The sequence below is a fragment of the Oncorhynchus kisutch genome, linkage group LG15 (assembly GCF_002021735.2).
Source record: "Oncorhynchus kisutch isolate 150728-3 linkage group LG15, Okis_V2, whole genome shotgun sequence".
NCBI classification, from domain to species: Eukaryota; Metazoa; Chordata; class Actinopteri; order Salmoniformes; family Salmonidae; genus Oncorhynchus; species Oncorhynchus kisutch.
The window spans coordinates 88,305,352-88,327,018 of NC_034188.2; the positions used below are offsets into that span (position 1 = coordinate 88,305,352).

Consider the following 21,667-nt stretch of genomic DNA (forward strand, 5'->3'; position numbering starts at 1 on the left):
TTGCACCTGTTCTACCATTACTCTACCTCCATTTCCTCCTCATTTAACCTCTCATAGTATTGCACCTGTTCTACCATTACTCTACCTCCATTTCCTCCTCATTTAACCTCTCATAGTATTGCACCTGTTCTACCATTACTCTACCTCCATTTCCTCCTCATTTAACATCTCATAGTATTGCACCTGTTCTACCATTACTCTACCTCCATTTCCTTCTCATTTAACCTCTCATAGTATTGCACCTGTTCTACCATTACTCTACCTCCATTTCCTCCTCATTTAACCTCTCATAGTATTGCACCTGTTCTACCATTACTCTACCTCCATTTCCTCCTCATTTAACCTCTCATAGTATTGCACCTGTTCTACCATTACTCTACCTCCATTTCCTCCTCATTTAACCTCTCATAGTATTGCACCTGTTCTACCATTACTCTACCTCCATTTCCTCCTCATTTAACCTCTCATAGTATTGCACCTGTTCTACCATTACTCTACCTCCATTTCCTTCTCATTTAACCTCTCATAGTATTGCACCTGTTCTACCATTACTCTACCTCCATTTCCTTCTCATTTAACCTCTCATAGTATTGCACCTGTTCTACCATTACTCTACCTCCATTTCCTTCTCATTTAACCTCTCATAGTATTGCACCTGTTCTACCATTACTCTACCTCCATTTCCTTCTCATTTAACCTCTCATAGTATTGCACCTGTTCTACCATTACTTTACCTCCATTTCCTTCTCATTTAACCTCTCATAGTATTGCCATACAGGACTTCCCAGCTGTCGCTTGCTTTCCTCTGACGTTTTTCCCAACTGTTAACTACGACGACGTAGTGGTGGAGCATCGTCAACAAAAAATTTATTGATTTCTCGACTCCTTGCATGTCGACTCCCGGCTCCGATTCCCAATTCTGAGTGTCAAGATTTGATTCTGCTAAGAATAGTATTTCTGGAGCGGCGAGACTAGTTGCTATACTTCGCAGAACACAAACTCACGTCTTTCATAGCGAGCTAGCGAAGGACTGAGCGAGAGGGGACTGGCACAGTATAGGCAGTTCGGCCACCAGGCAGACAGTCAGAACCGTGCACTAGGCCTATCTATCAGTGTGTTGGTCAGCCACCAGACATTCAGAACTGTGCACTAGGCCTATCTATCAGTGTGTTGGTCAGCCACCAGACAGTCAGAACTGTGCACTAGGCCTATCTATCAGTGTGTTGGTCAGCCACCAGACAGTCAGAACTGTGCACTAGGCCTATCTATCAGTATGTTGGTCAACCACCAGACAGTCAGAACTGTGCACTAGGCCTATCTATCAGTATGTTGGTCAACCACCAGACAGTCAGAACTGTGCACTAGGCCTATCTATCAGTATGTTGGTCAACCACCAGACAGTCAGAACTGTGCACTAGAGGTCGACCGATTATGATTTTTCCACGCCGATACCGATTATTGGAGGACCAAAAAAAGCGGATACTGATTAATCGGCCGATTACATTTTTTGTTTTTATTATTTTATATATATATATATATATATTGTAATGACAATTACAACAATACTGAATGAACACTTATTTTAACTTAATATAATACATCAATTAAAATCTATTTAGCCTCAAATAAATAATGAAACATGTTCAATTTGGTTGAAATAATGCAAAAACAAAGTGTTGAAGAAAGTAAAAGTGTAATATGTGCCATGTAAGAAAGCTAACGTTTAAGTTCCTTGCTCAGAACATGAGAACATATGAAAGTTGGTGGTTCCTTTTAACATGAGTCTTCAATATTCCCAGGTAAGAAGTTTTAGGTTGTAGTTATTATAGGAATTATAGGACTATTTATCTCTATACCATTTGTATTTCATTGACCTTTGACTATTGGATGTTCTTATAGGCACTTTAGTATTGCCAGTGTAACAGTATAGCTTCTGTCCCTCTCCTCTCCCCTACCTGGGCTCGAACCAGGAATACATCGACAACAGCCACACTCGAAGCAGCGTTACCCATCACTCCACAAAAGCCGCGGCCCTTGCAGAGCATGGGGAACAACTACTCCAAGTCTCAGAGCGAGTGACGTTTGAAATGCTATTAGCGCACACCCAGCTAACTAGCTAGCCATTTCACATCGGTTACTTACACCAGCCATTAGGGTGATAGGCTTGAAGTCATAAACAGAGCTGTGCTTACGAAGAGCTGCTGGCAAAACGCACAAAGTGCTGTTTGAATGAATGCTTACGAGCCTGCTGGTGTCTACCATCGCTCAGTCAGACTGCTCTATCAAATCATAGACTTAATTATAACATAACACACAGAAATACGAGCCTTTGGTCATTAATATGGTCGAATCCGTAAACGATCATTTCGAAAACAAAACGTTTATTTCAGTGAAATACGGAACCGTTCGGTATTTTATCTAACGGGTGGCATCCATCAGTCTAAATATTCTTGTTACATTGCACAACCTTCAATGTTATGACATAATTATGTAAAATTCTGGCAAATTAGTTGGCAATGAGCCAGGTGGCCCAAACTGTTGCATATACCCTGACTCTGCGTGCAATGAACGCAAGAGAAGTGACACAATTCCACCTGGTTAATATTGCCTGCTAACATGGATTTCTTTTAGCTAAATATGCAGGTTTAAAAAATATATACTTCTGTGTATTGATTTTAAGAAAGGCATTGATGTTTATGGTTAGGTACAGTCATGCAATGATTGTGCTTTTTTTCACAAATGCGCTTTTGTTAAATCATCCCCCAGCGTTGCATCGATTATATCCACTGTTCCTAGGCCGTCATTGAAAATAAGAATATGTTCTTAACGGACTTGCCTGGTTAAATAAAGGAGTAAAAAAAATTAACTAAAATTTAAAAAACATCTGCAAAATCGGCATCCAAAAAGACCAATTGTTATGAAAACTTGAAATCGGCCCCAATTATTTTATTTGACCTTTATTTAACCAGGCAAGTCAGTTAAGAACAAATTCTTATTTTCAATGACTGCCTAGGAACAGTGGGTTAACTGCCTGTTCAGGGGCAGAACGACAGATTTGTACCATGTCAGCTCGGAGGTTTGAACTTGCAACCTTCCGGTTACTAGTCCAACGCTCTAACCACTAGGCTACCCTGCCGCCCCATTCCTATTAATCGGTCGACCTTTACTGTTCACTAGGCCTGTCTATCAGTATGTTGGTCTGCCACTAGGCAGTCAGAACTGTGCACTAGGTCTATCTATCAGTATAGGCAGGCCAGCCACCAGACAGTCAGAACCGTGCACTAGGTCTATCTATCAGTATAAGCTGGTCAGCTAACAGGCAGACAGTCAGAACTGTGCACTAGGCCTATCTATCAGTATAGGCAGGCCAGCCACCAGACAGTGGTCAGCTGGTCAGCCAACAGGCAGACAGTCAGAACTGTGCACTAGGTCTATCTATCAGTATAAGCTGGTCAGCTAACAGGCAGACAGTCAGAACTGTGCACTAGGCCTATCTATCAGTATAGGCAGGCCAGCCACCAGACAGTGGTCAGCCAACCAGCTGGTCAGCCAACAGGCAGACAGTCAGAACTGTGCACTAGGTCTATCTATCGGCAATCAAAAGCTGTATGTCGCAAAGGAATGCTCTCTCTCTGTTTCTTGGCTTGCAACTTCAGTAAAGCAGAGTCTATCATTAATGAATAGGCCAAGATGAAATTCAAAACGCAACAGACCAAAGACTGAACACACACTGGCATCGTTAGCAAAGAGAAAGAGCAGACAGCGTGAGGAAGAGAGAGGGAGGGGTCAGGCTGAAAGAACCGTGAACATAGTGAGGGATAAAAGTATTTAGTCAGCCACCAATTGTGCAAGTTCTCCCACTTAAAAAGATGAGAGGCCTGTAATTTTCATCATAGGTACACTTCAACTATGACAGACAAAATGAGAAGAAAAACATTGTAGGATTTTTAATGAATTTATTTGCAAATTATGGTGGAAAATAAGTATTTGGTCACCTACAAACAAGCAAGATTTCTGGCTCTCACAGACCTGTAACTTCTTCTTTAGGAGGCTCCTCTGTCCTCCACTCGTTACCTGTATTAATGGCACCTGTTTGAACTTGTTATCAGTATAAAAGACACCTGTCCACAACCTCAAACAGTCACACTCCAAACTTCACTATGGCCAAGACCAAAGAGCTGTCACTGTATGTAGTGGTCATCTGCACTGTTGCACTGTCTTACATGCCTCACAAATTCACCAAAGTAGCCTAAACTTTCACCTCTTCCTCTCCTGGTTGTATTTAAATGACAACCCCCTCCCCCCCCCCAGGCCTTTTTATAGCCTAACGTCTAGTTGGGCTGTTACACGGAAGGATAATCATGTCTTGTTATGACTATTGCACTGTGATGTTAACAGATTTTTCCAGTTAGGGACTTTTCTTAATGGTTCCAAATTTAGTTTCCTCCATTTATCTTTTATCATTTATCTAGTAGCGCTTTAGTTTCCTCCATTTATCTTTCCCTTCTAGTAGGGCTTTAGTTTCCTCCATTTATCTTTCCCTTCTAGTAGCGCTTTAGTTTCCTCCATTTATCTTTCCCTTCTAGTAGCGCTTTAGTTTCCTCCATTTATCTTTCCCTTCTAGTAGCGCTTTAGTTTCCTCCATTTATCTTTCCCTTCTAGTAGCGCTTTAGTTTCCTCCATTTATCTTTCCCTTCTAGTAGCGCTTTAGTTTCCTCCATTTATCTTTCCCTTCTAGTAGCGCTTTAGTTTCCTCCATTTATCTTTCCCTTCTAGTAGGGCTTTAGTTTCCTCCATTTATCTTTCCCTTCTAGTAGGGCTTTAGTTTCCTCCATTTATCTTTCCCTTCTAGTAGCGCTTTAGTTTCCTCCATTTATCTTTCCCTTCTAGTAGCGCTTTAGTTTCCTCCATTTATCTTTCCCTTCTAGTAGCGCTTTAGTTTCCTCCATTTATCTTTCCCTTCTAGTAGGGCTTTAGTTTCCTCCATTTATCTTTCCCTTCTAGTAGGGCTTTAGTTTCCTCCATTTATCTTTCCCTTCTAGTAGGGCTTTAGTTTCCTCCATTTATCTTTCCCTTCTAGTAGCGCTTTAGTTTCCTCCATTTATCTTTCCCTTCTAGTAGCGCTTTAGTTTCCTCCATTTATCTTTCCCTTCTAGTAGCGCTTTAGTTTCCTCCATTTATCTTTCCCTTCTAGTAGCGCTTTAGTTTCCTCCATTTATCTTTCCCTTCTAGTAGGGCTTTAGTTTCCTCCATTTATCTTTCCCTTCTAGTAGGGCTTTAGTTTCCTCCATTTATCTTTCCCTTCTAGTAGGGCTTTAGTTTCCTCCATTTATCTTTCCCTTCTAGTAGGGCTTTAGTTTCCTCCATTTATCTTTCCCTTCTAGTAGGGCTTTAGTTTCCTCCATTTATCTTTCCCTTCTAGTAGCGCTTTAGTTTCCTCCATTTATCTTTCCCTTCTAGTAGGGCTTTAGTTTCCTCCATTTATCTTTCCCTTCTAGTAGGGCTTTAGTTTCCTCCATTTATCTTTCCCTTCTAGTAGCGCTTTAGTTTCCTCCATTGATACAGATGAAAACAGTTTAGCATAAAAATAAAATCTTTTATGAGTTTGGAATATGGATTTTTTTTCCCCCTAACATTTTGTTGCTAGTACCACCTGGTGTTTGGCTCCCTCAATGATTGGTTTTTCACCATATCAATATTAACTGCTGTTCAAAGTCCTTATGTCTTTTTGTTGTTGTTGTTTACAAGCCAAATACTTTTGACATTCTAATTCGATTGACATTAATTTGAATGGAATGTAATTCTGAGACTCAAAGGACCCTCACCTCATGACTGTGACCATTACACCATTCTGTGATGGGGCAGATGGGCATGATGTCCCCCCCCCCCCCCACCCCCCGTGTGAATATACTTACTAGTGTGACGGAGGCAGAATGATCTATGCTATCGTGAAGATCATTGAACCAGCTTAACATTTGACTCTCACTTAACCCCAAAAACCTAAAAAAAATAATATATTTATGTTTCTCTTTGAGATGATTGGAAGGTACCACCTGTTGCACACTCCTTTAATACAGAGCATTCGGAAAGTATTCAGACCTAGACTTTTTCCACATTTTGTAATGTTACAGCCTTGTTCTACATGCTCCCCCCCCCCCCCCCCTTTTTTTTTCTAAATTAAATTACACTTCAATTGTTGTGGCGATGGGGGCTTCACATAGTGGCCAAATAAAAGTGTGTTCGTCATGTACACAGATCAGCACAACAAAGTGCATTTGGAATTTTACACCAGTGTACACTACTTATTTTCCCCAATGTAGTGATTGAAATCTATATTTATTTATTTATATATATATATACACACACAATACCACATTATGACAAAGCAAATACAGGTTTTTAGACATTTTTGCAAGTGTATTAAAAATAACATGTGTGTAAGTATTCAGACCCTTTACTCAGTACTTTGTTGAAGCACCTTTGGCAGTGACTACAGCCTCAAGCCTTCTTGGGTATGATGCTACAAGCTTGGCACACCTGTATTTGGGGAGTTTCTTCCATTCTTCTCTGCAGATCCTCTCAAGCTCTGTCAGGTTGGATTGGGAGTGTTGCTGCACAGCTATTTTCAGGTCTCTCCAGAGATGTTTATGTCCGGACTCTGGCTGGGCCACTCAAGGACATTCAGAGACTTGTCCAGAAGCCACTCCTGCATGGTCTTGGCTGTGTGCTTAGGGTCGATGTCCTGTTGGAAGGTGAACCTTCACCATGGTCTGAGGTCTTGAGTGCTGTGGAGCAAGTTTTCATCAAGGATCTCTGCACTTTGTTCCATTTATCTTGCCTTTAACCTGACTAGTCTCCCAGTCCCTGCCGCTGAAAAACATCCCCACAGCATGTTGCTGCCTCCACCATGCTTCACCATAGGGATGGTGTCAGGTTTCCTCCAGATGTGATGCTTGGCATTCAGGCCAAAGAGTTCAATCTTGGTTTCCTCAGACCAGATAATCTTGTTTCTCATTGTATCAGAAACCTTTAGATGCCTTTTGTCAAAATCCAAGCAGGCTGTCATGTGACTTTTTACTGAGGAGTGGCTTCCATCTGGCCACTCTACAATAAAGGCCTGATTGGTGGAGTGCTGCAGAGATGGTTGTCCTTCTGGAAGGTTCACCCATCTCCACAGGGGAGCTCTGTTAAGAGTGACCATCGGGTTATTGGTCACCTCCCTAACCAAGGCCCTTCTCCCCAAATTTTTGCAGTTTTGCCTGGCGGGCAAAAGCTCTAGAAAGATTTAGGTGGTTCCAAACTTATGTAAATGTGCCATTTTCAGTTTTTTTTTATAAAAAATTAACTGTTTCCTTTGTCATTATGGAGTATTCTGTGTAGATTGATCAGTAAAAACAAGTATTTAATCCATTTTAGAATAAGGCTGTACTGTAACAAAATGGGGAAGGGGTCTTTCTGATTGTAATGCTCACAACACAAAAATAATCTAATTATTTATTATTCAAAGGCTTTTAGCAGATGGCTTCACATCAAGTTTGACCTGTTAGTTGCTGTGTGTGTGTGTGTGTGTGTGTGTGTGTGTGTGTGTGTGTGTGTGTATACATTGTACAGGGAGGCTGTTTCTTGGTACAAGGCAGATCAGAGTTGTACTACTACGGACAATTGTGCTTGTAACTGTGATCCTAGTTCTTGCACACAAACAAACATGAACCTGAACGCTGTGGCATGTGGAGCAATCAAACACAACACGAGTTTATGATTTGTCTTCAGAAGCAGGCTTGAGATAAAAAAATAATAATAATAATAATAATAATTAGGGATTAATGAATACATGCTCACGAGAAGGAAGAGACGATAATCCCGTCTAAATGTCATCTTTGCTGTTTAAAAAAAAATTCTGGAATATTTTATCAACAGAATATATATATATATATATTAGGTAAAAATATGCGTTAAACATCCTCTATTGCAATCTGTAACTTAGAACAGTTGTGAAAGCCACATATTGTGGTGCAACTAAGGTTTGCTGCTCACTACGACTCAAATACTTCATACCACCTAGTTCAGTATCAGGGCCATAGTCTAACCCTGAAACTGACTCCACCCTGAAACTGACTCCACCCTGAAACTGACTCCACCCTGAAACTGACTCCACCCTGAAACTGACTCCACCCCGAAACTGACTCTCACACTCCTCAACTGGTCTTATCTGCCAGCCTTTTATTTCAGTCAACCAAACAACTTGAGGGTTATCACCCAGGTAGGTGAATGAGGTGAACCTGGAAGATGATACTTTTAGCACCCCTAACAGCTTTCAACAAAGACACCTGCGGTGGCTACTACTTTAAAAAATAAATGTTTTTTTTGTAGTCCCGTTCTGTGGCTCCAAGTGACACTGTGTCTCACGAAGGTGAGTGTTTCTGGACGTGGAATATGGATATCGCAGATCCGTTCCTCGCTGGGACTAATACTGAGGAACCTCTCCAATGGCTGCCAGGTAAAGGTGACGCTCCCTCCCCTGTCGGAATTTACGGGATTGTTCTCATGACATATTGGGGGGGGGGGGGGGTCGTCAAGTCGCAGAAACAACTGCTGAACGAGCCACAGTTACTCTAATCTATCACAATTCAAGTTGCCACAAATGACCTGAAATTGGTGTCCGAGCAGAACAGCTGTTGTCATAATGCTGTTCCTGCGATATCAGATATATTTTATTGCTCAATTTACAATATCCCGGTGTTTATTTGTGTAGGGCTCTCGTGAGGAGCTCTCTGTGGGCCAAAAGACATGAGGTGAGCTGAAACAATGTTTTTCTAATGTCCAGGACTCCCAGCTGATCACAATGTATAAAATGAGCATTGCTCTCTCACACTAGCCCTGGGATTTTCAGGCCTTTATCAAACTATTGATACGGTTACATACTTTGCGTAGTTGAAGAGAAAGATTCCTAAACACATTTATTCAACAGTAAGGAAACATACAGGATGTTATCTACCTGACCGTGATCTCATATGTTATATTCTCAGTTCGGTTACATTTAATCGGCAGGAAGTAGAAACAATAAGACTGTTGACCACCTGTAGGGGGGTGACACTGGCATTTAGAGTTGTGGGTCTAGCAGGAACGAAGGAGGCAGACAGCCTGTGGGCCCCACGGTGGAGCTCCACCACAGGATCCTCTACCGGTGGAATCTGAGACCTGGGTAAGGATAGATCTCCCCCCTCCCTCTACCCACGACCTCCCTACAGTGGCACTATGGCTGTGTGGCTATGTTGGGAATTGAATTCAGTTTCATGTTATCAGAAGTGTACATCTTAATTTGCAAATGCATATGAACACTATATTGAGCACCTAAACATTGCTGCTACGTTCATTGACTAGGTGAGATCCTTTTTGGATTTCGTGTACAGAATGAGTCTCGCTACAGTTTGCATATGCATTTGCATTTTACTCGATTTTTAAGCATACTTTTTTTTTTTACTCAGATAAATAAGCAATAAGGATATGATTGTTATTCTAGTCTGAGAGTGTTATATTTTATGGTGAACTATTCATGAGTTTAAGCTTTTACAATTCAGAATTTTTCTGCCAATTTATAACATTTTATTTGGGCTCATAATCCTCAGTTTGTATGTTGTAGCTATAGGAAAGCTTATCTACTAAAATACGAGGGGGGGGGGGCAGTGCTGGGTGGAAGTTGCTTATTGTCACAGATCTAGGATCAGCTTATCTAAAGATGTAAAACTGATCTTGAATCAGATTTCAGGGGCAACAAAAACAATGTCATACCCCCGGAGGTTGAGTAAATGACATTACTAAGCTGCACCCGAACTGCTACGCCAGGACATGAACATTTATTTTATCGTAGTCCCATGTGGGTTTTAATGACATTGTCACAGGCAGCTCTGAACAGTTGGAAACTGGATTTTAAAGAGCTGACTGACTCTCTGCTAGACACTAATAAAATACCCATCATATCTGGCTCTGTGCCCTCTTTGAATCGTGGCATTGATCACTTGAGCAGAATTCTTTCTTCACAACTGGCTACGTGATTATTGCAATGCAGTGGATGTAACTTTTGTTGACAATTTCGATACCTTCTGGAAACAAAGCTCGTATTATAAGGAGGATGGGATCCACCCAAATCATTTGGGTTCCTGGATCCTTTCACCGCACTATAAGGCTGCGTTGAAACAACGACTTATCAATGACCCAAGCCCAGCTCAGTTAATCCCTACCATTGTGTCACAGAGTTGTCATAATGCTTCAGCAAATGTACATTATCCCAGGGGCGTTGGAAGACACAATGTAAGTAGCCTAATTTATGTCACTCTAACTGTCCTGAATGCCTCTGCTGATCATACAGCTGTTGTATGCAGTAATCATGTGCCTATGAACCAGATTGATACTGTTAGCACTGAGGCGTGTGTGCCCGGGGAGGAAGTCCACTGTGTGCAGCTCACCCTGCACAAACATAAATAGCATGAGCATGTCTACGCTTCACAGTAAAGCAATGAAAACAAGCAAGCATCACAGAAAAGTGCTAAAAATAGCCCACGATATGTATCTTAAGAAGCAAGGTTCGTGAAATCAATAATTTGATAGTAACTCTCTGACACTCAGTCAAATCAAATTTAATTGGTCACATACACATAGTTAGCAGATGTTACTGCGAGTGTAGCAAAATGCTTGTGCTTCTAGTTCCAACAGTGCAGTAATCTCTAACAATTCCCAACAACTACCTAATACCGTTGATGATAGTCGTAGCAATACAAGGTTATGACATTTACAGAAAAGATAGGAATGCCAATGGTGGTGTTGCTGTTTTTATATTCAGAACCACATTCCTGTAAAAGAAATTGAGGATCTCGTGTGAAATACTGTTGAAGTAATATGGCTACAGGTTCATCTGCCTCACCTAAAGCCCATTCTGGTGGGAAGCTGCTATAGACCACCAAGTGCTAACAGTCAGTATCTGTATAATGTGTGAAATGCTTGATATAATGTATGTGATGTCTACAGGAAGGTATATTTTTTTCTGGGTGATTTAATTATTGACTGGCATTTGTCAGGCTGCCCACTCGAGAGAACGCTTCAAACTGTAACAAATGCCTGCAACCTGGTTCAGGTTATCAGTCAACCTACCAGGGTAGTTACAAACTGCACAGGAATGAAATCATCAACATGTATTGATCACATCTTTACTAAGGATGCAGAAATGTGCTTGAAAACAGTATCCAGATTCATTGGAGGTAGTGATCACAATATAGTAGCCATATCTAGGAAAGTTCCAAAGACTGGGCCTAATATAGTGTATAAGAGGTCATACAAGAAGATTTGATGTAAAGAATATTTGTTGGGCCGTGGTGTGTAATGAGGAGCGAACAGACACTGCGCTTGACACTTTTATGAAATGGTTTATTCCAGTTACTAATAAGCATGCGCCTATTAAGAAAATGACTGTAAACGGTTAAATCCCAGGGGATTGATGAGGAATTTAAACTGTATGGGTGAGAGGGATGAGGCAAAAGGATTGCCAAATTAGTCTGGCTGCACAACCGATTGGCAAACATATTGCACATTGAGAAATCATGTTACTAAACTGAATCAAAAATAATTAACTACACTATGAAACAAAGATAAATGACAAAAAGAATGATAGTAAAAAGATTTGGAGCACCTTAAATGAAATTTTGGGCACAAGGGCAAACTCTGCACCATCATTCATGATGGCTCATTCATCACAAAACAACTGATATTGCCAACTACTTTAATTATTTTTTCATTGGCAAGATTAGCAAACTTAGGCATGACATGCCAGCAACAAACACTGACCTTACACGTCCAAGTATGTCTATCCAAATTATGAAATTTGGGGCGGCAGGGTAGCCTAGTGGTTAGAGCGTTGGACTAGTAACCGGAAGGTTGTAAGTTCAAACCACCGAGTTGACAAGGTACAAATAAATCTGTCGTTCTGCCCCTGAACAGGCAGTTAACCCACTGTTCCTAGGCCGTCTTTGAAAATAAAGGTTTGTTCTTAACTGACTTGCCTAGATACATAAAGGAAAAAAAAAAAATGAAAGACAGGAATTGTAATTTGAATTCTGTAAAGTGAGTGTTTGAAGAGGTGACATGATTGTTGTCTATCAACAATTTCAAGCCACCGGGGTCTGATAACTTGGATGGAAAATTACTGAGGGTAGTAGCGGACAATATTGCAACTCCTATTTGCCTTCAAGCCTGGAGGGAAGCAAAAGTAATTCTGTTACTTAATGATAGTAAAAAACCCTTTACTGGCTCAAATAGTCGACCAATCAGCCTGTTAACAACAACCCTTAGAACATTTTGGGAAAAAATGGTGTTTGACCAGTGCTATTTTACAGTAAACAAATTGACGAACTTTCAGCATGCTTCTAGGGAAGGACACTCAACAAGCACAGCACTTACACAAATGACTGATGATTGGCTGAGAGAAATTGACGATAAAAAGATTAGGTGCTGTTGTGTTAGACTTCAGTGCGGCTTTTGACATTTTCTATCATAGTCTGCTGTTGGAAAAACAGACCACAGAGGGTGTTCTTTGATGGAACTAACATAGTCCAGGTAGAATCAGGAATTCCCCAGGGCAGCTGTCTAGGCCCATTTGTACTTTTTTTCAATCTTTATTAATGACATGACACTGGCTTTTAAATTTTATTCAACCAGGTAGGCAACAAGTTCTCATTTACAATTGCGACCTGGCCAAGATAAAGCAAAGCAGTTTGACACATACAACACAGTTACACATGGAGTAAAACAAACAGTCAATAATACAGTAGAAAAATAAGTCTATATTCAATGTGAGCAAGTGAGGTGAGATAAGGGAGGTAAAGGCAAAACAAAGGCCATGGTGGTGAAGTAAATACAATATAGCAAGTAAAACACTGGAATGGTTTGAGGAAAGTGTGTCTATGAATGAGGATAACCCAACACTATACGCGTCAAACACCACAGCGACTGAAATGACTGCAACACTTAACAAAGAGTTGCACTTAGTTTCAGTGTGGGTGACAAGGAATAAGTTTGTCTTAAATATTTAAATTTAAAGCATTATACTTCACTAAATCCTAATTCTCAACTAAATCTTGTAATAAATCATGTGGAAGTTGAGCTAGTTGAGTGAGGTGACTAAACTGCTTGGAGTAACCTTGGATTGTAAACTGTCATGGTCAAAACATATTGATACAACAGTAGCTAAGATGGGGAGAAGTCTGTCCATAATAAAGAGCTGCTCTACCTTCTTCACAACACTATCAACAAGGCAGGTCCTACAGGCCCTAGTTTCTACCTTCTTAACAACACTATCAACAAGGCAGGTCCTACAGGCCCTAGTTTCTACCTTCTTAACAACACTATCAACAAGGCAGGTCCTACAGGCCCTAGTTTCTACCTTCTTAACAACACTATCAACAAGGCAGGTCCTACAGGCCCTAGTTTCTACCTTCTTCACAACACTATCAACAAGGCAGGTCCTACAGGCTCTAGTTTCTACCTTCTTAACAGCACTATCAACAAGGCATATCCTACAGACTCTAGTTTTGTTGCACCTTGACTACTGTTCAGTCGTGTGGTCAGGTGCCACAAAAAGGGACTCGGAAAAATTGCAGTTGTCTCAGAACAGAACTGTACAGCTGGCCCTCAGAACAGGGCAGCACAGCTGGCCCTTGGATGTACACAGAGAGCTAACATTAATAATATGCATGTCAATCTCTCCTGGCTGAAAGTGGAGAAGAGAATGATTTCATCACTAATTGTATTTATTAGAGGTATTGAAATGTTGAATGCGCCGTGCTGTCTGTTTTGAAGTACTGGCGCAAAGCTCAGATACCCCACAGACACCCCAACCAATCATCTCTTCACAGTCCCCAAGTCCAGAACAGACTATGGGAGGTGAACAGTACTACATAGAGCCATGACTACATGGAACTCGATTCCACATCAGGAATAGAGTCAAGATGCAAGCAGTAGAATTGTATTTTTTTTTTTTAAACATACAAATACACCTTATGGAACAATGGAAGCAACAAAAACAGACACATGCATACACGCGATAGCATATGCACTATACACACACGTACACGTGGATTTTGTACTGTGGATATGTGGTGAGCAGGGCAGTTGATGTGGAAGATGTGGTGGTCGATTATGGCAGCCGCCCGTACCTCTCTGATTCAGAGGGGCTGGGTTAAATGAGGAAGACACATTTTCAGTTGTACAACTGACTAGGTCTCCCCCTTTCCCTTTAGCGGGGAAAGTAGGGGCCTGAAGGCACACAGTGTATTGTGAAATCTGTGAATGTATTGTAATGTTTAATTTTTTTTCAATAAATGGCTTTAATTATGCCGGTCCCCAGGAAGAGGAGCTGGTAACAGCTAATGGGGATCCATTATAAATACAAACTCCTTTTGTAGCAAACCAATGATGTGTATAAACCCCGGATGGCTGACGGGTGTTGCTGTATTGAAGCCGCCATGCAGCCATCTTGGTACTCCATTGTGTAAAAAAATGTTTGGGAAGCTATAGAAATCATTTTAATGTCTACATGGACACATTTATTCTAATTACAGACACATTAATGCATACTTTAAATGTACATTATGCGAGCTAAATGAGAAATATAAAACTTTTTCCTTTAAATTTAATTTTGTTTTTGTTTTTAGAGAGTACTAATGTTACTGTCCTCACTACAACAGCAAAAATAATTTAACATGTCATTTTGATTTTTTTTATAAATGTTCATTGAAATACTGTAGAATTCCATTTATTCCTAGCATGGAGAACTGCTCCATAGAGAACGATAGAGAGCTCTAGTGACCAAAAGTCTGTTTATCATGTGCAGTGCCATTGAGGGCTTCCGCCATTTTAATGTAGTCCACTGGGTGAGACTTCATTGGCTGATCCTCCCAACCAGTCATGTCCAGCTGGGTCATCAGGAGAGATCACCCAATCGCAAAGAAGAAAATTGATTGCCTCAATGGCGCGGCCTATGCCGTCATGGCACAGAAACAAAGATCAGTCCTCTATCTATCTCTATGGACTGCTGCTACTGGTGGCTTCAAAGCCCCTCACTGGCCAATACATAGCATCAGCAATCCAGGGTTTATATAAGTTATTGTTAGGAACGGGGTAAATTACACATGCCACTTACTACACGTCTAGTGAGGTGGCATGAGACGTCAGGGAAAAGTAAGTAATTTAGTCTAGTCTACTTTGTTTCCTGCAAATACTTCTTTTTTTTAAACTCTTGGTTTTGTAGGTCTACTCTTCTAATGTAGTCAAGTCTGTAATTTTGAAGTAGTGGTACTTTCACTTGAGTACAGAGTTTCAGTACTCTACCCAGCCCTGCTAATCAGTTGTCTTTATCAAAGGAGGGGAAATTAGTGGCGATCGGTGATTGCTACATCTATTTTTTTATATCTATATTAATGATATATACCCATCTAATTCTTGACAAATATAACTTAGAAATGCCTGATGAGCTTCAGTTCAACTGTCTAACCCCGTCAGAACACAAAAATACACAGTACATGTGTTTTTTTTTTACTCCATCGTTTGTAAACAATGTAATTGCAAACTAACACTTATAGCTACGAAACGTGGTTATTAAAACCTATCATTTTGATCTCATAGACGTCGGTCCTTTTCATCCATATAGTCCCTTCTATGAATTTGAGAGTGGTTACATTCCCCCCCCCCCCCCCATCCCTAAGCTGGTTACCTTTAAAAAGGTGACGTTAATTGTTTGATTTACAGATTTGGCCCCCTTTGTTTGGCTTTGAACTGCTCAATACTGTCAATGAACTCGCAGCTCATGTGCAAGTCCCTCTAAGCCTTTCGTATCTGTTGCTGATGAAAAATTAAATCGCCCCCCCCCCCAATTAAATCCAAGGACAAAGAAGTTATGTGGCTGCATTGAAACTAAAAGGTAGGTTACTGGTAGTGTGGTACAAGTCACTAATATTATTATTATTATTTACAGTTTCCCTTCAATAATATGGTCAATACGTTGTCAACGGTTACATTAGACATATAGACCATCAATAGAAAACTGAAGAGAACTCCCAAGTTCAGTAAGTAAAAGGGATAATGCCTTTAAAAAGAAAATGTATATGTATGAATCTCATTGGTTTATTAATCATTCTTAATTGATAGAAATACACCCGTTTTGTGTGAATTTGTGATCAAACAGGGGTATCCTTTTTTTCTTTCTTCCCAAAGATGAGTTGATTGAGGGATGTTAACAATATCTGAAGGTATCACAACATTTCTGAATAGGACCCCAGTACAATAAGTGTTTTTCAAGCCTGTTCCCGTGGACCCACAGGACTGCATATTTGTTCCTGTCCAGCATGACCCCAGGTGCTTCAATTAGCCCATGATTAGTTGATTCAGGTGTGTGTGTGTGTTAGACCAATCACTTTTGGCACAGACATTTTTATTTATTTTTAACAAACTCACATAGCCTACTATGAAACATAATTACCGACACCAGCGGTAACCGTATCCATAGCTACCTTGCTTTTGAACCGTATTCTACAACTTGAACATAACGGACGTGTTGACCATATATGGCGTTCTACAGGTAACAACTGCTGCTTCTTATTAGAAGTGGTCCCGTGTGGCTCCCACAGTTGGCAGAACGTGTTGATTTGCATCATCGGGGTTGTGGGTTCGATTCCCGCTGGAGCGACCGATATGAAAACTTATACGTGCATTAATGTATGGCGCTTTGGATAAAAGCATCTGCTAATTGGCAATTTTGGCATATATTGTAAAAACACCATATCAAGTGAGATACTATTATCATATAACATCTCAATTTGATGTTTTGGAGAGGGAGAGAGAGAGAAAAAAATCCTTGATCAAATGCTTAGTCCACACCTGAGTACATCTGTCAGAACTTATGGTCTGAACCGTTTCCATCCTTCCAGCAGGTCTCCACACCTGCTCATTTTTTGTCCTTGCCTTTTAACCAAGGACTGATTTCTACCTGGGTAAACCAGTACCCCTTTCACACTGTCGTACCTGCTCGAACCAAACTGCTGGCGCCGATACTCAGGCCAGCTGAGGACAACTTGACTCGGTTCAGCTTGGCAGTGTGAGAATCCCTCAGGCAGGGTAGCCTAGTGGTTAGAGTGTTGGACTAGTAACCGAAAGGTTGCAAGTTCAAACCCCCGAGCTGACAAGGTAGAAATCTGTCGTTCTGCCCCTTGAACAGGCAGTTAACCCACTGTTCCCAGGCTGTCATTGAAAATAAGAATTGGTTCTTAACTGACTTGCCTGGTTAAATAAAGGTTAAATAAAAGGTGTGGATACTCCAACCAATCAGTGGCATTCATTGATCAAGGAGGTGCCAGGAGAGAAACGTCTAACCAGCAGGGCTGGTTAGAACTCGAGGAGACGAGTTCATTAAACAACCCTGCAACATCTATGACATGAGCTAAGGGTGTGTTATCACCGTCGTGGAACTGCAGCACAACCTAGTCAGCAAGGATTACAACTGAAACAGTGAGGACCTATTCTCTCTGGTCACGTCGTCTGGTCGTCTCTTGGCGCTTGTCAGACGGTCACAAATACCTTGCATCTATCTGCATGTCACTGCAGTCTTATTCTAATCAAATGTATTTATAAAAGCCCTTCGTACATCAGCTGATATCTCAAAGTGCTGTACAGAAACCCAGCCTAAAACCCCAAACAGCAAGCAATGCAGGTGTAGAAGCACGGTGGCTAGGAAAAACTCCCTAGAAATGCCAGAGAACCTAGGAAGAAACCTAGAGAGGAACCAGGCTATGAGGGGTGGCCAGTCCTCTTCTGGCTGTGCCGGGTAGAGGAACCAGGCTATGAGGGGTGGCCAGTCCTCTTCTGGCTGTGCCAGGTAGAGAGGAACCAGGCTATGCGGGGTGGCCAGTCCTCTTCTGGCTGTGCCGGGTAGAGGAACCAGGCTATGAGGGGTGGCCAGTCCTCTTCTGGCTGTGCCAGGTAGAGAGGAACCAGGCTCTGAGGGGTGGCCTGTCCTCTTCTGGCTGTGCCAGGTAGAGAGGAACCAGGCTATGCGGGGTGGCCAGTCCTCTTCTGGCTGTGCCTGGTGGAGATTATAACAGAACATGGCCAAGATCGTCTTCCATCAGTGTCTATACAGAATATTTCTCAATGCACACCATTGCTTATTGCAGTGCACTGACACACTGGGTAACTATAGCTCATTTGACTCTCTGAATCAAGTCCTTAAATACTAGACATGTTCACGACCCCAACTAAAAGAGGGTTTTTTGTCAGTAGCGATAGCATGACAATAAATAAAAAAATAGTATATTTTCCACTGATTCTTTAAACTCACAATTCATGTCAATTGAATAATACTGGAGTGTGTTGTTTCAATGTTAAATCAGGTGATGATTATTGACTGCATACTCACCTGTAAAGAGTGACGTATGGGCAGGATATTATCTACGGCCCGTCTACAACTGGCACCTAAAGCACTGAGGATTTGAGTTCTGACGTCATTAGCAGCTGGGTTTACTTCCCTGTTCACTGCAGTGGAGGCTGGTAAGGAGGAGGACGGGCTCATTGTAATGGAGGCTGGTAGGAGGAGGAGGGGCTCATTGTAATGGAGGCTGGTAGGAGGAGGGGCTCATTGTAATGGAGGCTGGTAGGAGGAGGACGGGCTCATTGTAATGGAGGCTGGTAGGAGGAGGGGCTCATTGTAATGGAGGCTGGTAGGAGGAGGACGGGCTCATTGTAATGGGAGTTGGTAGGAGGAGGAGGGGCTCATTGTAATGGGAGTTGGTAGGAGGAGGACGGGCTCATTGTAATGGAGGCTGGTAGGAGGAGGGGCTCATTGTAATGGAGGCTGGTAGGAGGAGGGGCTCATTGTAATGGAGGCTGGTAGGAGGAGGACGGGCTCATTGTAATGGAGGCTGGTAGGAGGAGGGGCTCATTGTAATGGAGGCTGGTAGGAGGAGGACGGGCTCATTGTAATGGGAGTTGGTAGGAGGAGGACGGGCTCATTGCAATGGAGGCTGGTAGGAGGAGGGGCTCATTGTAATGGAGGCTGGTAGGAGGAGGACGGGCTCATTGTAATGGGAGGCTGGTAGGAGGAGGGGCTCATTGTAATGGAGGCTGGTAGGAGGAGGAGGGGCTCATTGTAATGGAGGCTGGTAGGAGGAGGACGGGCTCATTGTAATGGAGACTGGTAGGAGGAGGACGGGCTCATTGTAATGGAGGCTGGTAGGAGGAGGACGGGCTCATTGTAATGGAGGCTGGTAGGAGGAGGAGGGGCTCATTGTAATGGAGGCTGGTAGGAGGAGGACGGGCTCATTGTAATGGAGGCTGGTAGGCGGACGGGCTCATTGTAATGGAGGCTGGTAGGAGGAGGACGGGCTCATTGTAATGGAGGCTGGTAGGAGGAGGACGGGCTCATTGTAATGGAGGCTGGTAGGAGGAGGAGGGGCTCATTGTAATGGAGGCTGGTAGGAGGAGGACGGGCTCATTGTAATGGAGGCTGGTAGGAGGAGGACGGGCTCATTGTAATGGAGGCTGGTAGGAGGAGGATGGGCTCATTGTAATGGAGGCTGGTAGGAGGAGGACGGGCTCATTGTAATGGAGGCTGGTAGGAGGAGGACGGGCTCATTGTAATGGAGGCTGGTAGGAGGAGGAGGGGCTCATTGTAATGGAGGCTGGTAGGAGGAGGACGGGCTCATTGTAATGGAGGCTGGTAGGAGGAGGACGGGCTCATTGTAATGGAGGCTGGTAGGAGGAGGACGGGCTCATTGTAATGGAGGCTGGTAGGAGGAGGACGGGCTCATTGTAATGGAGGCTGGTAAGAGGAGGATGGGCTCATTGTAATGGAGGCTGGTAGGAGGAGGACGGGCTCATTGTAATGGAGGCTGGTAAGAGGAGGACGGGGTCATTGTAATGGAGGCTGGTAGGAGGAGGACGGGCTCATTGTAATGGAGGCTGGTAGGAGGAGGACGGGCTCATTGTAATGGAGGCTGGTAAGAGGAGGACGGGCTCATTGTAATGGAGGCTGGTAGGAGGAGGACGGGCTCATTGTAATGGAGGCTGGTAGGAGGAGGACGGGCTCATTGTAATGGAGGCTGGTAGGAGGAGGAGGGGCTCATTGTAATGGAGGCTGGTAGGAGGAGGAGGGGCTCATTGTAATGGAGGCTGGTAGGAGGAGGACGGGCTCATTGTAATGGAGGCTGGTAGGAGGAGGACGGGCTCATTGTAATGGAGGCTGGTAGGAGGAGGACGGGCTCATTGTAATGGAGGCTGGTAAGAGGAGGATGGGCTCATTGTAATGGAGGCTGGTAGGAAGAGGACGGGCTCATTGTAATGGAGGCTGGTAGGAAGAGGACGGGCTCATTGTAATGGCTGGAATTAATAGAACGGAGTCAAATGTGGTTTCTGTATGTTTTGATACTGTTTATCCCATTCTAGCCATTACAATGAGCCTGTCCTCCTACAGCTCCTCCTACCAGCCTCCATTACAATGAGCCTGTCCTCCTACAGCTCCTCCCACCAGCCTCCACTATGTGATGCCATAACATGGGTGCTGTAAACAAACTATTTTTGTCCATTTGTGATACCAGAAAGTGGTGTTCTACTCTTCTCCCCCCCCCCCCCCCCCCCCCCAGACAACACACAAACACACATACTTGTCAGCCACATTGCCGTGTCCCAGGAGCTATTTTGGGGCTTAAGAGCCTTGCCAAAGGGCACAGCGGTAGGAGAGTGTGTCAAGGATATGACACCAACAGCCCTCCAGATGCCAGTTCAGTCCCCACAGTATCATCCCACTGGGCACACCACGTTATTTAGGCTACCCTGGGGCGGCAGGGTGGTTAGAGCGTTGGACTAGTAACCGGAAGGTTGTAAGTTCAAACCCCCGAGCTGACAAGGTTGTTCTGCCCCTGAACAGGCAGTTAACCCACTGTTAACCTAGGTCATCATTGAAAATAAGAATTTGTTCTTAACTGACTAGCCTAGTTAAATAAAATGTTAAAAAAGGTAATAAAAAAATAAAATGTGGAAATGTGGGTAATATTTGGTTGGTTGATCAATGAGATTCAACCTTTTTTTTATTCACCCATTCTAAAAAGACAGCCAGAAGTTTGTTGAAATCCCAATGTGTTATTACTATGGTTTTGAATCTCGTTCGGGCAGCTTCTGCACCCGCATTTTCCCCCCAAATGGGTTTTTATAGTAAAGACATGTAAAAAATAAAATAAAAATCTATTACCTTTTTAATGTGCCATGACCACAACCAGTCATGACATTTTCATCGGATTGTCAAACAAATCACTTCAAAAAAGTAGGTTACCTTCGTACATTCATCCAAAAATAATTCCAGCATCCCAACAGTGCACTGTTGTATATTTTTGGGGGGATTATTCCCTGTTCACAAGACCCCTTGATGATGTGAGACCTGAGGCACTTGGCCTCTTCTGCCTAATGGTAAGTACACCACTGCCTGCGTGTAGACTGCAGTTAATCAAGCAGGTGACCAAATTACTTCTGGGTTAACAGAGATTACTGTGCTTTCAACTATTTATACTGAACAATAATACAAACACAACTTGTTGGTCACATTTTTCATGTACTGAAATAAAAGTTTACTAGAAATTTT

General features: G+C 42.6%; 1 protein-coding gene across 1 annotated transcript in view; it reads left to right on the top strand.

The window, feature by feature from the left end:
* LOC109904933 (SR-related and CTD-associated factor 4-like) overlaps positions 1-21,667 on the top strand; it is a 63,365-nt gene that overhangs the window by 29,616 nt on the left and 12,082 nt on the right. The window lies entirely within an intron of this gene.